Source organism: Dipodomys ordii, unplaced genomic scaffold, assembly GCF_000151885.1.
Source record: "Dipodomys ordii isolate 6190 unplaced genomic scaffold, Dord_2.0 Scaffold97, whole genome shotgun sequence".
Taxonomy (NCBI): Eukaryota; Metazoa; Chordata; class Mammalia; order Rodentia; family Heteromyidae; genus Dipodomys; species Dipodomys ordii.
Genome location: NW_012267313.1, coordinates 4,001,322 through 4,019,642, shown reverse-complemented (window position 1 = coordinate 4,019,642; position 18,321 = coordinate 4,001,322). Strand labels below are relative to the sequence as shown.

At 39.2% G+C, this 18,321-nt stretch overlaps 1 pseudogene; it reads right to left on the bottom strand.

Moving 5' to 3' along the window:
* The window catches only part of LOC105993506, a 20,440-nt pseudogene extending 2,150 nt beyond the window's left edge, over window positions 1-18,290 (bottom strand).
* Between the last annotated feature and the right edge of the window lie 31 nt (window positions 18,291-18,321).

The window sequence follows — 18,321 nt, the reverse complement described above, 5'->3', positions numbered from 1 at the left end:
TAATTTTTTGAGTTCCAGGTATATTTTAGATATGAGACCCTTGTCTGTTATATGGCTAGTGAAGATCTTCTCCCAATCTGTGGGCTTTCTATTGATTTTGTTAGCTATGTCCTTTGCCATGCAGAAGCTCTGCAATTTTATGCAATCCCATTTGTCCAACCTTTCTTTGATTTGTTGTGTTTCTGGGTCTCTATTAAGAAAATTTCAGCTTGTGCCAAGGAGACCTAGGGTTTCTCTTATTCCGTCCTGTAAAGTTTTCAGGGTGTCTGCTTTGACTCTGAGGTCTTTGATCCATTTGGAGTTGATTTTGGTGCAGGGTGACATATAAGGATCTAGCTTTAGTTTTCTACAAGTGATTAACCAATTTTGCCAGCACCATCTACTGAAGAGGCTGTCTTTCTTCCATTCTATTTTTTTAGGTCCCTTATCGAAGATTAGATGGCTATAAGTCTGTAAGTTCATTTCTGGGTTTTCAATTCTATTCCATTGGTCCTGAGGTCTGTTTTTGTGCCAGTACTAAGCTGTTTTGATTACTATGGCTTTGTTGTAGAGTTTGAAATTTGGTATTGATATTCCTCCAGCACTGTTCTTTCTGTTAAGGCTTTTTTGCTATTTGGGGTCTTTTATTGCTCCATATAAATTTTTGGATGGCCTCTTCTATTTCCTTGAAGAATGAGGTTGGAATATTGATAGGTATCGCATTGAATTTGTAGAATTCCTTGGGAAGTATTGCCATTTTCACGATGTTGATCCTTCCAATCCAGGAACATGGGAGGTTTTGCCACTTTCTAAGTTCTGTTTTAATATCCTTTTTCAAGATTTTAAAGTTTTCATCATAGAGGTCCTTCACTTCTTTGGTTAATTCCTAGGTATTTTATTTTTTGTGGGGCATCTGTGAGATTCTTATCTCCAATTAACCACTCATAAACCGGAAGTAGTGAGGTGGCTCAAAGTGGTGGAGTGCTAGCCTTGAGTGAAACTGCTCAGGGACAATGAGCAGGCCCTGAGTTCAAGCCCCATGACTGACAAAAAACAAAAGACTTTGTGGTGTACATATAGACAATGGAATTTTACTCATCCATTACAAAGAATGATACTGCATCATTTGCAAAGAAACAGAGAGAATCAGAGGAAATCATGTTAAGTCAAGCCCAGAGAGACAAAGGATGCATGTTTTTTTTCTCATATGTGAAACCTAGAGTTAATTTATAAATAGATAAGTAAATACTTTGGGGGTGGTATCCAAGTGTATATAAATGTATTAACTGAAATATGGTAGATTCAGTAGAGAACGCAAACAATGTAATTCCTGAGAAAGACTAACTTATAGTTCAACACAATAAACACCAGGAAACAGGTAGCCCCTTACCAGTGGGTGGATCTGAGGATAAATGCAGTAATGAATGTGAACTGCCTCCATCAGGGCCTGAACACATCAAATGATCAGTACGGGGTGGGGGTGGGGCTGAAGATGTTGTGTCTGTGTGGTAACAAAATACTGGGGAATTTTACACTGAAATATTGCCAGCAGGTGTCTCTGGATGGTGGGGGGTTTTCTTTTCTATTTATAACTTGTCTGCATTTTTATTAATGAATGTATATATTTTTATCACCCACATAAAATATTAATTTTAATAACCTGTTCCCTCCCAATAGGCTTGGTTTCTTAACCTCGAACTACAGATTCCTTCTGTGTCCCCCAGATCTGTCAATCACATCAAGCTAACTAGTTATCCAACCATGACCCTTTTCCACAAAGAATTTCAAATCACATACAGAAAATAAATAGAGAAGATTGAGATTTAGGAATACTAAAGTGAACACAGAAATATACATGTATATTATGTATATTCGTGTAACTGTATCCTAAGAGTCAATGAGCTGTGACATTTGGCGAACAACTTAGAATCAATTTCCAAGTAGATAAAGCAAAAGAAAAAAACATTGATCTTATTTCCTTTAGAGAAAAATACACCATGAAAATTCTTTGTAGAAGAGGGCATTTCTCAGTTCAAGGGGCATTGAGAGATAATAAGTGGCACTTTCAGAAACAGTCTCCATATGAGCATTTCAGTAATAATAAAACCCAGTTAAAATGTGTGTGAGCCTTTTGGGCATTTACCCAAATGATCACAAACAAGACCATACTAAAGCTACCAGTACAACTATGTTTATTGCAGCATTATTTACCATAGCTAAGATATGGAACCAACCTAGTTGCCCCTCAGTTGATGAATGGATCAAGAGATTGTGGTATATATACACAATGGAATTCTATGTCTCCATCAGAAAGAATGACATTGCCCCATTTGTTAGGAAATGGAAAGACTTGGAAAAATTATATTAAGCGAACTAAGCCAAGCCCAAAGAAACATAGGTCCCATGGCTTCCTTTATTTGCAATAACTAGTATATGTCTGAGACAAGCAGAAATGGTCAGATAAGTTGATGTTAGGCAAAATGAACCCCAAGATAAGGTCTCAAATGTTTTTTTCTTTTTTGTGATTGTTTCTAACATATTTATAAGATGATTTCTTTGTTTCTTATATGTCCCTCCCCCATGGTATAACCCCTGTTTTCACTATATTTGATGTTGGTATAATTTGTGGAGGGGAAGGGAAAAAAGATGTACGAGATGTTATGTCAAATAACTTTGGCCAAGGGGGTGTGGGGGCAGGAGCAGGGTGAGGGGAGAGTGTGGGGAGGATATAGGAAGGGATGGGAAGGGGAAACCAAGGAGGAGGCAACAATGCTTGATAAGAAATGTACTCATTACTTTACCCATGTAATTGTAACCCCTCTGTATGGTATTTTCACAATAAAAAATTTTGTGTGAGAAAACTAAACAAGATGGTTGGGGGAGGTGTGGCTTTTTCTTGGTTTGGCGTGGTTAGAATGAGATAATACAATGAACTGTAGACAGTGTGTGTCCTTGAAAAACAAACTCTCCAATGACCACTTTGCAATGTCTTCACAATAAGGCCCACTTCTTTCCCTTTCTTACTCAGTTGTTGGCTTAAACTGTAAATTTTATGTATGGATGGATTATCTCGAGAACAAAGAACATATTTTCTATTTTTGTTTTGCTATATCCACGCATAATGGATTTGGCAATTTATGTCTCACTAACTGGTTTGTTTCAGTGCTGCATACATATTCCTTTTCATCTTTGACTGTCAATATATGAATTTCAAATGCAATTCTTACATTTAGTTTGGACAAAGTTTGATGGTTCAAATTATACAAGGTATTAGGAAGAAAATATTTAAGTTAAGATCTTATTACTGCACAAAATTCAGAAATGTTTCACTGTCAAAAATTGTGGGTAGAAATGCTCCTTTAACTTAAATCTTCCCACCACTTTGCATATTTAGAAAACACTTCAAATTGATGAGCTGCTATCCTCATCAGAGTGTTTGATGTTAAAATTTCATATTGCTTGGGTTTCTCTACATTATTTGGAGTTTTTGTTTTTGTTTGGTTTGGTTTCATTTTTGTTTTTTTCTGAGATAAATTCTCACTAGCACTCAGGCTGGTTTTGAACTCTCAATCTTCCTGCCTTAGCCTGGTATCTCCAATTTAGAGGCTTTCACATGCACTTTATTACTGAACACTTTTTCATTAACTCAAATGATGGAGTCTTTTCAAGTCTTGGATTGTTCTACCTTATTTCCTGTTTATGTGCAGGGTTATTCCCCAATAAATTACTCTAACTTGTCCAGGGCCACATCTGCGTTTATGTTTATAGCTTGCTTTCATTTTATTCTTGCCACTTGGGAACTGAAGTTATTTAAGATGTAGTATTACATTTTGGGTACTAATAAAAATTCATTTATATTAATAAAAATTCTTTTTGTACCAATGTTTTGCTGGTTAGCCCAATGGCCCTGTGAGAAGAGATGAAGGACATCTTTAGGTTAAATGGTGTTGTGTGAGGATTTTTTTTGCCTCTCTCTGATCACTAACTAATCACTCTTGGATGTGGACCAACCTAAACCAATAAGTGCCAAATTTCAACACTAGATTAGATTTCAACATTAGATAGATCTTTAGTTAACAAAGTGACTGATGTGATTCAAAATAATCATGAAAAGCTAAGGCACAAATTTCAAGCTTTCCTGAAACTTGAAGTATATTTATAATGCTAATTGAATTTAACAGTATTATTAATGCAAGTAACTCTTTCTTTGTGTGCTAAAAGCAAGTCTGAAATAAGAATCAAAGATGGAATGATGGGCTTCTAAAGTAGAAAAAAGGTATTTGTAAATGTGGCTGATTCAACCATGAGATATAAAAACAACTCATTTCTCATCACTGTCAGCTAAGTGATTCATTTACTCAAAGAAAAAATTGGAATAACTGACAATGGGAGGAATTCTTCTCAATTTAATTTAATTTTTGCTGAATTTGAACAGGTTCTAGGGCCGACTAGGCTGGTGAATGTTTATTTACATAAACCTCGACAAGGAGGGGTGTATGTCATCAGACATTTTGGAAAGTCTTACATAATACATGTTCTCTTCAAAGAAAGAGAGCAGAAAGTAGTGGAAAATGTGAGACTTTGCAATTGATAGAGGAAAAGGCTTCTGATAAAACAAATACTCATTTTACAACTTAGTGATTGTGAAGTTTTCATCTCATCTACAGTACTAAATATTTCATGTTTTAGAAAAGGACTGGGGAAACCTTTATTGGAAAGAACTTTGCTCATCTGAGTAGCTTCAATTTGGCATGGGCTCAGTTTTGTGCCATTAGGTTTCACTTCCTATGAAAGATCAGTCAGCATTTAACCCAGGATGGAAAAACTAAATTTATTCATATCACAGAAAGCTGTCCAAACCAGTCTGTTTTCATCAATATATCAAACCTCATTCATGGAGTTTTTATATGAAACCTCAAATTATCTAAAAATGTTGTTACATGAAAACATAACAATCCTGTGTTGGCACAAAACTGTCTATATAAATTTGTACATATTCACCTGTTAGGCTGTGCTGCTGCTAGACTCCAGACATTATGACTGGATTTCACAAGAATTCCAGGCTGGAAAAAAGAAAGAACTATTAATCTCTTAGGCTTATTTATGCAACACCTGTCTGCATTATGGCTATTGGAAATGATATTGAATGGTTCTTTTCATAAATCATGAATACATTCACTTCCATAACATGGTATCTCATAATTCTAGGAGTAGTTTGGGCTCATTTGCTTCCAGGTAGTTTTCAAATATTTTGGGTTTGGTAAACTTGAAAGAACTTTGCCAAACATCTCCTACTCATACCCCTGTAGAACTGCTCATACCTTAAAGAGTAATTGAATCTTTCTACTGATTCATGGGAAACACAAGCAACCACCATGTGGTCCTACCTTCCCTGTTTATTTTCGAGGAACTTGCCCAAGTTCTTTCTGTGAACTGCTGCTTTCTTTCTCTTCCTCTGGGTGCTTCATTTAAATTACTGGAATAGTGCACTCCCTAGTGCTAGGCAAAGCAAAACCCAGAATGACTTGGAAATTTTTGTTTCTTCTAAACTTAGATTCTGGAGGCTTTGAGTGGGTCTAATTTTGGTAAAACACACACACACACACACACACACACACACACACACACACACACAAAACAACCCTCCAATAACCAAAAAACACCTGTTTTCTCCTTCGTACCACCAACTTGTTTTAGAGTCATCTGGACTTTATTTTTCAGATAACTTGGAGACCTAAATTCAGTTGCACAATCGACTGCCCACCCTGCCTTATTGGAATGTGTACATGCATGGGAGCTGTGCACGTGTGTGCAACATATATGTGTTTTAACATATGATTTAAACCTATTCAAATCATGTTTAAGTCTCCCTTCACTCCCCAGGCTGCCTGTGGGTTCATACTGGAAATACTGGAAAACTGTCAGGAAATAGGTCCCAATGCTCCAAAATTATTTGGGAATCATTTTAAAGGCATAAATCTATGCCCATAATCATTCCATCATCCCATAATTTCTTGGTCAATACCTTTATTAGATCATGTTGCTTTTGGAAAAAGAAGGACAGTAATCATATCTTTTCACAGATGATCCCGTGTCTATAGCATTTATTTAATGAATTTGTCTGAAATAACTGGACGATCCTGTCTACAAAGCTATTTGAAATCTTCTATGACTAAAACAATTTTGCATTCTCTTTTGTATATGCTACAATCATGCATTTGTAGATTATTAGCTGCTAGATTATTAGCTGCTTCCATTAATTTATTTTTCTTAATCATGCAAAACAAAGTCCTTTTTTGATCCATAGGCATTTTGTATATTCATTATATACCCAAAGGTTAGTGCTAATCTTTAGGATATATTAGCTAGCTTCCATTCCCATGATCCATACCCATGGGAATTCAGTCTCAGTCCATAAATTAGGCAAGGGTTGGCCCCAAGTCACCAAGTAACTGTGATTCTCAATAGTATGAAGCTTTTGCATTTCTTCTGTCCTACTAGAAGAAGCTACCATCTATGAGCACTATCAGCAGCCTGTTGCATAGATCAATATGGAGGGAAACTGAGGCACCTGATCAACTTTCCACACCTGTGAACTAGTGTGGTGGTAGTGACAGGACATCCACTGACACTGGCAGTGTTCAGCCTTCAGAACAGTCGTATTAGGGCTGGGAAGGTGGCTCAGTGGTAGAGCGCGTGCCTTGCATGCCTGAGGCCCTGGGTTCGATTCCTCAGCACCACATAAGCAGAAAAAAAATCTGGCAGTGGCGCTGTGGCTCAAGTGGTAGAGTGCTAGCCTTGAGCTGAGGAGCTGAGGGACAGCACCTAGGCCCAGAATTCAGGCCCCACAACCGGACCCCCCCAAAAAACCAGTCATATTAGTCAAAAATCTGACTGCAGCTGTAGAAGGACCCTATGTAAGAGCTCACCAGTGTAATTCCTTTATTTCCAGACCTAGAATTTATGAGCATACTTCATTGCTATTTTATGCCATCAATCTTGGAGATACTTTGTTATACAACCATAGTAGCTAGATTAATATTTAAGTGTATGCATTTAACAAATGTATAGAATTAATACTCACTTTTAAGAATTTTGAAAGTTGAAATTCTAAGATCAAGCACACACTTAATCCTTCAGCGAGCTTCTATCTGATTTTTCTTCTTAGCCAAATTCCTATGTTGTACGCATTCAGTGCTGGGCCATTTAAGTTCCTTGTTGTCTTTATTACTGTTTAATGTTGCAAGGACTGCAAAAAAGCCCATTCCAGGCTTAGATTTTCTAGCCTTTAACTGCTTTGTGGATTTTTTTAAATCCGTCTCTGAAGACATGCTGTGTGTGTGTGTGTGTGTGTGTGTGTGTGTGTGTGTGTGTGTGTGTGTGTGTTATAGAATCAATGTCTATAGATATTCCCTGGATTTGGAAACCTAGAGAACGTGTGAGTAAAAGGATTAGTGGCTAATGAGTGATGAATGTGTAATCTAATGAACAAAGTTTGGCAACTAATGTGTCATGTACTGGGCTAAATGTTTTCCCATATTAAACCCCATGTTTCCAGTCCTGTTAGCCCCTTGTATATAAAAAGAGCTTTTTAAATTACTTCACATGCATTAGATCTGCCCAATTAGCTTGTGTATTCAGGGGATTAAAAAATGATTTTTACAAAGGGAGTTTATTAGCATTTGCCATCTTCTTGACATGATTTTCCTGTTAAGGAGGTAATCAACTTTTTGGTTTGGGTAAGGAAAAATCCAAGAAAAATACTCATTAAATGAGAGTTTCAGCTTACCCCAAGAGACACAAGGCCCTGATTTCAAAGAGCTTCATTCTTGGGAGAAATATGACTATAGGACAGAAAGAAGAAAATTACTTAGGAGCAATAATGTCTATGTAAGGAAAAAAATAGGGTGATATGCTTGAACTCTTGGGTGGCTGTTTTAGAGGACAGATGGACTGAGATCCAAAATATAAAGGGATCAGGAAGAGGAAACAGTCACGGGCAGCGAAGGGGCGGAGTGTAAAGGCAACAAGTGGATAAGAGTGAAGGATAACAGCAGGAAAACAGAGAAGAATAGTGGAAGAAATGGGGCGCAGAGGCAGACCAGCCCTGTTAGAGTTTTGTATGAAAAAAATCAAACTCTGTTAGGAGATAGGCATTTTGTGGGAGCAAAGGTACCAGTTGATAGGAGGCTAGCCCAGTGGCATAAAAGAGATGGTGCTGGCCAAGGGATGGTGGGCTGGGGTGTGTAATTGTGAGAAGAGTTGGTACAGGTACCAACTGCTGGAGAAATTGTAGGGACTTGATGGATTGCAGGTTCTGGAGTTTCCAGCCAAACCTCAGCTTTTTGAGTACTGTCACCTCCATGGCTTGTAACAACATTGTTTAAACAATCATTGACATCTTTGTTGTCCTTTCCTTGTTGTATTTTTTTTCCTTTGCCAGTCCTTGGGCTTGAACTCAGGACCTGAGCACTGTCTCTGAGCTTCTTTATTCAAGGCTAGCACTCTACCACTGGAGCCACAATACCACTTGAGCCACAGTACCACTTCTGGCCTTTTCTGTTTATGTGGTACTAAGGAATTAAACCCAGGGCTTCATGAATGCTAGGCAAGCACTCTACTACTAAGCCAACTTCCCAGCGCTTTGCCTTGTTCTACAAAGCAGTAAACATTGGAGAAATGAAAACATTGTTTAATGTTGAAAATTACTGAAGGATATTATGACCTATTGAAATCAACACTGTTTAGCTGCAACTATTTAAATCTAAAGCAATGAACAGTGTATCCAGCATTAAAGAATAGAAGAAAACTGGCTTATTGGCTTAGTGGTAGAGCGCTTGCCTAGCATGCATGAAGCCCTGGGTTTGATTCCTTAGTATCACACAAACAGAAAAAGCTGGAAGTGGCACTGTGGCTCCAGTGGTAGAGTGCCAGCCTTGAGCACAGAGAGGTTCAGGGACAGAGCCCAGGGCTGAGTTCAAGTCCCAGGACCTAAAAAAAAGGCATAGAAGAAAATAGAAGAAAATTAAAATGCTTTGTAAGTTGGGTGTATCATTGAAAGTTGGTCTTTAAAGGTTAGAAAAAGAGTACATTTAAAAATAAATTTTTGGTCTAGAAATCACCCTGTTACATGTAAACTTCTGCATTCCTGATACCAGTTGTGTTTCCATCGAGTCAGATGTTGATAAAGGTTGTAGATATTACATTCTTCTAAAGGACTGTGTACATTTTCAGGTAACCTGTGATGTATCTATTCAAGTTTTTAAAAATATTTACTAAGTGACTACTATGTCCTTGGTACTTTGCTATGTTCTTGGGTTGTAAAAATGAATGTAGCTGGGTGCTGGTGGCTTACTCCTGAAATCCTAGCTATGCGTGAGGCTGTGATCTAAAGATGGAAGTTTGAAGCCAGCTCAGGCAGGAAAGTTCATGAGCACTAGTAAGAAAGCTCATAGACAGCGCCCAGGACCCAGGGCCAGAACACACACACACACACACACACACACACACACACACACACACACACACACCGTCAGATGTGTGCTTGCCTTCAGAGGACCTATAATCTAGCAGGTTGCAAGGGAAGTAAACAGACAGCACAGATGATGATGAGAGCTGTGATGGTAATATTCAGGAGGTGATAAGACACTGGTAGAAAGATTAAGGAAAGGAGACAAGATGAGGGGCAAATAGAATCAGAAAGTCCTCCTGGAGGAGGGAACAGGGAGTCTGAGTGAGGCCCAAGTGTGACTTGTTCATCCTGTGAACTCATCAATAAGAAGTGATCATCTTGCTGAGGGAGGCCTGACAGTCATTCATGTGGCCACCACACCTCCATACTACTGCTGTCCATCTCCATCAGGACAATGCGGTAGATGGGATAAAGAGATTAAAAATTGCACTTATTTTGACAAGCAGGCCCTGGAAAGAAAAAATAATTATTGAGATCAAACTTAGAAGTTAAATTGAGGAAACAAATTGGGATACGATATTAACACTCCTTAAAAGGTATAAAATAGAAATCTTGGACATGTTGAAAAATAGCCTACTGGGCTTTACAGTGACTGTGCTTTATGAAGTGACTCAGGTCCTCTCCATGTTCTATGTGGAAAAAGGGAAAAGCAGACTGTCAAAGGGTCTTAGCAAGTAGTAGAGCAATACAGAGAGAAACAAATCTTCTTCTTTTTTTTTTGTCTAAAGAGGGACATGGATGGTCACTTGTGTTTTTCCTTGCAAACATGTTAATGTTTGATATTGGTATTTTCCCTTAATAAAAGACCAGTCAAAGTTGTTTAAATAGGGAAACAGATTGACCCGTTGCAACAATGAGATGTACAAGATGCTATGCCGAAAAACAAACTTTACAATTTAGGCAGGGGTGAGGGGTGGGGAGTAGGGGGTAGGAGGTGTAGCTGAGGAGGTGGGAGGGAAGGGATGGTAAGGTAAAAACAAAGGAAGAGGAAATAATGCTGGATAAGAAATGTACTCATTGGGCTGGGAAGGTAGCTCAGTGGTAGAGTGCTTGCTCTGCATGCATGAGGCCCTGGTTTTGAAAAAGCTCTAAGTGGCGCTGTGGCTCAAGTGGTAGAGCACTAGCCTTGAGCTGAAGAGCTGAGGGCAGCACCCAGGCCCAGAGTTCAGGCCCCACTACCGGACCCCCCACCCAAAAAAAGAAATGTACTCACTACCTTGCTCATATAACTGTAACCCCTTTGTACAGTATTTTCACAATAGAAAACTTCATTAATAAAAAATTCCAAGTTTATATCTTGGGTCTCTTACCACTTTCTGAGTAAATCCACTCACTGTTTCATTGCAGTTTCCTCTTTCCATGCTCCCCTTTCTGCATACTACGTTATGATACTTGAGTCAAGAAGTCAGAGGAACTGAGAATCAGGTATTTCAGTTATACATGAAGTTAATTTAACTTGCCCAAGTAATAATGCATAATTTAATAATGTACCACTTTAAAACTTTCCTGTTGCTAGCTTGCTATAAAAGAGTAAAGAATTTTTATAATAGGTCTTATGCTTACATGAATCTTTCTTTTGCATAGGTACATCCCATCTGCCAGGCAAAAGATGTGAGTGAACTCACTTCCCCTGGGTCAACTGAGATAAATTTCAGTCTGGGTAAATTCATTCCCCTAAGGTCAAGAGCAAATGTTGGGTAAATTGAGGCCTTCTTCTTATGCCCATGGAACAAATTTAAATTTGAGGCTCATGAATTAAATATGACAAAGATCCCTGTGAACATGTGACTATATATTTCTGGTTTTTTAAAATATGTATTTAACTAAACACTAAACAGTGGCTGCTTAGAAAAAGTCTGTCTTGGGGCTGGGAAGGTGGCTCAGTGGTAGAGTGCTTGCCTTGCATGCCTGAGGCCCTGGGTTTGATTCCTCAGCACCACATAAGCAAAAAGAAAAAAGCCAGAAGTGGCGCTGTGGCTCAAGTGGTAGAGCGCTAGCCTTGAGCTGAAGAGCTGAGGGAGAGCACCCAGGCCCAGAGTTCAGACCCCACGACTGGACCCCCCCCAAAAAAATTATAGGGGCTGGGAAGGTGGCTCAGTGGTAGAGTGCATGCTTTGCATGCCAGAGGCCCTGGGTTCGATTCCTCAGCACCACATAAGCAAAAAGAAAAAAGCCGGAAGTGGTGCTGTGGCTCAAGTGGTAGAGCGTTAGCCTTGAGCTGAAGAGCTGAAAAAAAAAAAAGTCTGTCTTTAGCAATGTCATTAGCTACTACATAATATAGTTACTGAATAAAATTCTATATAAAAAACAAGTCTGATTTTCTTTTGTGCTAAGGATGTGACTCAGTGGTACAGTGCTTGCTTAGTGTGATCAAGTCCATGGGTTTGATTCTAGCCATCACAAAAACAAAACAAGCAAAAAATTCAGTGAAATGAACAGAAGTTTTGCTTTAAAAAAAAAAGAAAGCATACATTTTTCTCAGTTACCATTTTTTGAATGACTTGTGGATACTTACAGAGCAACCTGCCTAGAGCTCATTTCTACCTGTTCAAGCACAAATTGGTATGCAAGTCTGGCCCTGTGTCACTTGTGCCTAGAAGTACCAAAAGTTTCTGGCTCTGGTCCAGTCTTTCCCCAAGGGCATTAACCTTAGTGACATGGTGTGTTCTGAAACAGAACAGAACAAAATCTAATAATGCATACAGATAAGCATCACTGTGTGTTTTTCTTAAAACAACTATTTTAGTTATTGTTATATATTTTACTTTCATTTATGTTAAAGGCAAAAATGGCCATGAAAATAATTCCACACCCTTTCCTTGCATGGACTGGATTTCTGCTGTGTGAAGGCACTGGGGTTCCTAGTCTGTTCTTTTGGTTGTTGCTGTTATCTGTCATGGGGCTTGAACTCTGGGCCTGACCACTATCCCTCAGCTCATCAGTTCAAGGCTAGTGCTCTACCACTTGAGGCACATAACCACTTCTAGTTTTGTGAGTGGTTTATTGGAGATAAGAGTCTTATGGACTTCCCTGCCTGGGCTGGCTTTGAGCCGGGATACTCAGATCTCAGCCTGCTGAGTAGCTATGATTATGGGCTTAAGCCACCGGTATCTGGCCCTAGTCTGTTCTGTCTCTCGTGTGTGTGTGTGTGTGTGTGTGTGTGTGTGTGTGTGTGTGTGTGTGTGTGTGTGTGAACTCATGGCCTCATGGCTTGGCTTTTTCATCGAAGACTAGAGCTCATCACTTCAACCACTCCACTACTGGCTTTTTGATGGTTAATGGAAGATGAATCTTTTGATTTGTCTGACTGACTTTGAAACCTTGAAACTCAGATCTCAGCCCCCTTAGTAGCTAGGATTACAGGCTCAAGCCACCAGTGCCCAGCCTCAATCTACTCTTAAATGTCCTTAGCTGATCCCTTTGCAATACAAGACTAGTGCTTATCTTTGAAGTTCTTGAGCTGCTGTACAAGCAAGATTCTGTGTCTTTATTACATTTAAATTAGGTGACTCTTAATCCTTGTTTGCTAATTGCAGTGCTGTTTATAAACATGAAAGAATTTGGTACTGTTTTGTGTCTATCAAGGTACCTCAGACAATTTCTCAAATATTTTTGGTTCAGCAAAATCCCCATTGCATCTTGCCAAGTGCACTTTTCTGCATGGCGTCCAAATCCATGCACATTTCAGGGAAAATTTAATCCGTATGTTTCTGATTCATTCACTCTTAACTCATCATATTGTTGTTTGCAAAAAACAATTTTATGTCCAAGAAATTCTAGGAGCATTTTTTTTAGCACACACAGACACATACACACATACAAATCTATATGGGGGTCATTTTTTCCCCTTCTTCTGGCACTGAATGGAAGTTGTGCATTTTCAAAATATTAAAGATCATTTTTCTTCTCTCTCATTTTAACTTTAAATTCTGAGTGTAAGAAGTAAGTCCCAATCAGAATATAGAGAATGTGAAAAGACCGCATGTCTCTGCCAGAAACTGCTTTGCCAAAGCCCAAGCTGAGCCAATCAGCATGAGACTCTGGAACAAAGCCAAGTTCATCCCCTAATCGTCTCTAGCATTTTGGAGTCCCAGGCGAACTTCCAACTGAGTCACCTTTACAAGAAGTTGCCTCCATGGGGTTGAATTTGGTGAAAAGTGCAAGCTGAGGCACATCAGAACTCTTTTGTAACAATAGAATATTGCGTTTTGTAACCATTGTTTCTGAAAGGAGAAAAAGACTTTGGGTAAATCATGTATTCTATATTGGGCACAGTGTTGTTTGTTTAGGTTTTTGAAACAGGAATTTGGGGGTCAGTAAATCATATTACAGAGGATTTCAGGTTATATCTTTAAAAATATTCATCAAGATACTGAGCGCATTAACACGTAAATAACAAATACATGTTTATGCATTGGCTTTTAGACGAAGCAATCTGCTTGGCATTTTCTCAAGGGAATTATTTAAATTTTAAATGGAACAACATCTCATTTAGATTTCTACAAATATACTAGGGCACCGAAGTAATTTATATGTACATGAAACTCTTCACTTAAGCACCTGGGTACTTGACAATAATTAAAATACAAAGTAGACTTATTAACTTCTCTTTTTAACTTTCCACCTTTTTTCCCCCTGCTTCTTCACAGAGAGTGAGAGGAAATTTCTAGAATCAGTTGACAATTACCTAGCGGTCTTTTTTCCCCACACCCACAAAATGCTTAATTGCAATTCCCTCCAGAATCTCTTTTCTTGTGGCTTCCTTCAAAAGCTAGGCTCTGCTCTTCCCTTATATACTCCCTCTTTGTTTTCAGAATGTTTTCATTTCATAAACTTTCAGTCCCACTATTCCACCTGCCAGAGACTGAACATTTATCACATTTTAATGCTAGCAGTATAATTAAGGAACTAGATGGATGTGAGGAACTATGAAAATGATTGTATTGTCGCTTGGCAATTTTCACAAGAGAGCTTCAGTAATGACCTGAGGATGGGTAAGTCCTATATTTATGTCATTTGTCACAGATTCTCACTCTCATCTTCCCCAATGTTAGTTACCCATGGGATCTAACTTGGGCCCTAGCCACCTTGGATCTATTGAAGCAAAAGCTTTGGGGCTGACAGCCTTTGGTCTGTGTTTTAAGAAGGCCTCCATGTGAGTCTGATGCCCACTGAAGTATGAACCTGCCCTGAAATTTCATATTTGAATCCAATAGTTTACTTCACATTTTCTATTATCAGTCCTTTGCCATTCGTGCCAGTAGTATGATGCTCACTTTAATTTGTTGACATCAAGCATCTTGAAGTCTCCTGGTACTGGTGAGTTATACCTGTACTTCTAGCTACTGGGAACGCTGAGCCTGGGAGATTGTGGTTCAAGGCCAAACCAGGCCAAAAAGTCTGTGAGGGCTGGGAAGGTGGCTCAGTGGTGGAGCGCTTGCCTTGCATGTCTGAGGCCCTGGGTTCGATTCCTCAGCACCACATAAGCAAAAAAGAAAAAAGCCGGAAGTGGCGCTGTGACTCACAGTGGTAAAGTGCTAGCCTTGAGCTGAAGAGCTGAGGGACAGCGCCCAGGCCCAGAGTTCAGGCCCCACAACTGGATCCCCCCCCCAAAAAAAAGTCTGTGAGACCCCTTCTCAATAGAAAACTGGATTGGTTAACACATGCCTATTGTCCTAACCATGCTAGGAAGCTTAACATAGGCAAATAGTGCCAGTTATATACCTGGGGAAGGAAGCTAGGCTTTATTTAACAAATAACCAGCAAAAACATTGGCCTGGGGATGTGGCTCTGTGGTAAGAGAACCTGACTAGCAACTGCAAGGTCTACAGTTCAAGCCCTAGTGTTCTTTATCCTCCTAATACATATTACTTTGCCTTCTTTTCCAGTCCTCATCATGATGTCTGCTGGCTTTTTAACAAAAGTGTTGTTAAAAATATAATCCTTTTTCTTGCTTCTCAGTTGCAAAATCAAACCCCAACCCTCCAATAAGCCAACAGATAATCCTTCCTGTAGTTTTTTTTAATTTATTGCTGTTAAAATAGTTTTTTCTCATCTATTGATTTTTATCTTTCACCAAACTCCTCAAGAATAGTGCTGTGCTATTTTAAACCAAGATACAATGCTCCCACTTGTCCCTGGGGACCTCTGCCAATCAACATGCTATCTCTTCTTTCCTTTCCTTCCTCAGTTTCAACCGCGGAAGCTCATTGGCTTGTTGTCACTGGCTTTTAACTTGTTTTTTTTTTCTTATCTCTAATGCTTCTTCTCACTTCACAGCATCCTGTATTACTTTCTCATTGTAAATCTGACTCACATTCTTTGATTCAGGGCTCTACCTTATCATCAATATTCATTTTTGATCTGTGATCACTGTATTAAATTTTCTCTAATTTATAATTTCTTTCCAATATTATTGCAAGTGGCTACAATGTGACACTTGTCACCTCTTTACTCTGTCTTTTTAATGTTTCTCCATGGTTTGCAGTGATTCAGACAATGGTCAACTGACTTAAAAGTCTGTTAAATGAGATACTAAGTGTCCAAACTGGCAATTAATAGTTCTGGCTTAAATTTATAGGGGGAGGGCATGGAATGAAAACTACTATCTAATAAAGTTTATTAGATAATAGTTATCCATGCCAATAATTTCATGATGCTTTGCCATTACTATTTAAGACATGGTCCCTTATTGTGTCTGTTTCAGGACACAATTTATTTCTCAAGAAATCTCATGCCTGTAATCCTAACTACTCAGTAAGCTGAGATCTGAGGATTATGATTTGAAGCCAGTTAGGGTAGGAAGGTCAATTAGACTGACATCTCCAATTAATTAGCAAAATGCCAGATACAGAGCTGTAGCCTAAGTGATAGAGCACTCAAGTGGTAGAGTATTCAAGTGGTGGAGCCTTTAGTGAAAAAAGCTAAGGCAGAATACCCAGCCCCTGAGTTCAAGTCCTAGTAGTAGCACAAAAGAAAACAAGAAAGAAAGAAAGAAATCGGGAAGAGTGAGACCAAAAGTACTTATGTGGGAGCTGGGAAGGTGGCTCAGTGGTAGAGTGCTTGCCTTGCATGCATGAGGCCCTGGGTTCAATTCCTCAACACCACATAAGCAGAAAAAGCTGGAAGTGGTGCTGTGGCTCAAGTGGTAACGTGCTAGCCTTGAGCTGAAGAGCTGAGGGACAGTGTCCAGGCCCAGAGTTCAGGCCCCATGACAGACAAAAAAAAAACCAAAACAGTACTTATGTGTGTATGTGTAACTTCTCTTTAACATAGGCTTAACTAAAGGAGATTACATTAGAATGGGGACAGGAAAAGAGTTACCCCAACTTTGTTAGTTCTGCCCACCTAAAATATTTTTTAATGATTTGGTGTTATCCAGAGTTGTTTTGTTTTGTTTTTTGTTTTGTTTTTGTCAATCCTGGGGTTAGAACTCAGAGTGTAGGCACTGTCCCTGAGCTTCTTTTTTGCTCAAGGCTAGCACTCTACCACTTGAGCCACAGACTCACTTCCTGCATTTTCTCTTTATGTGGTACTGAGGAATCGAACCCAGGGCTTTATGCATGCTAAGCAAGCACTCTACCACTGAGCCACATTCCCAGCCCTGAGTATTTTTAATTTCAGAAAAGCAGTGAGCAACAGATGGGAGGTCCCAAAGAGATAAAGAGGTTAGAGAGAATCAGTAAAATCGGCACTTCTTAAAATGTTGTCCAGTAGAATAAATTAGTGGTGGTTTCCAAGGTGCAGTATAAAGTATATGCTTTTTAGTGGTGTCTATTTTACTCAGTAATTCAGATGGAGTCTGAGTGTGCACACCATATTTTGTGTATGTTGGAAGCAGAGCAGGTTAAGGCAAGTCTCTGCTATGCCCTGGGCTCTGGCTTCTGTAGTTTCACCTGCCTCTTTAGGGAATATGATGGCCAGTTGATGTATCTACAAGGCAAGGCATGAGAACAGGATAGTCAATCAAAACATACTGAGGGCCCACAATGTTATAGTGTTATTGGTAGACAGACAGTGTTTATTTGTAACAGCACAATAGAATCAGGGAACTGTCAAACACTTCCTGGAGGAAGTGTCTGAAGCATATTAAGAGCATCAATAGTGTTATTAATGGTTATTAATATGCATTAATTAATATGGTAACACACTTAGATGAAAAATATTCTGTCCTGGGCTGGCCAAGACCACACTCTACCTTTATCAGACCTGTGCTTTTACATTGCTCAATGCAAGGGTCTGCCCTTCATGAGGTTTAAGGTAGTATGATAAAGGGAAAAGGATTGCAGAACATGATTCAATCCCAGCTAAAGTTGGTGCCAATCAAATGATGAGGGGATGATGGGTGATGAATGGAAGATTTGGCTCTGGAGCTCAGAGAGTTCCTTTCTTGCCTCCTGGCACATTATGCAAGGTTTCCAGTGATCATATTGGCCATTATTTTAGAGCACAGGAGCTTCCCAAAAGAAAGGCAGAATATTCTATTTTTGCTATAGCCTGACAGATACTAGTGATTTCTTTTTCTAGCAATATGTGGCCTTGGCAAATAAAACAGAGGGGACCAGCAAGGATCCAGCATGACCAACAATCACATCTATTGGGGACATCTTAAAGCCTCCTAACTGAAAAGTCATGTTTGTAGATGAAGTAAGAGGCTGTAGTCGCTCATACTGTGCCTATTTGTGGCACTATTTTAAACCACTCAGCTCATCTTTCAAAATCTGACCAAACTACAAACAAGATGGAACTCAGTCGCCTAATAGGGATGTTCATTTTGGCAGTCAGAGGCTTACGCGTGGCGCACAGATGGCTCCTGTCTCGTTTCGTGTAATCCAATCATCCTGCTCGACTGCGTCTCACACTTCGTCTCC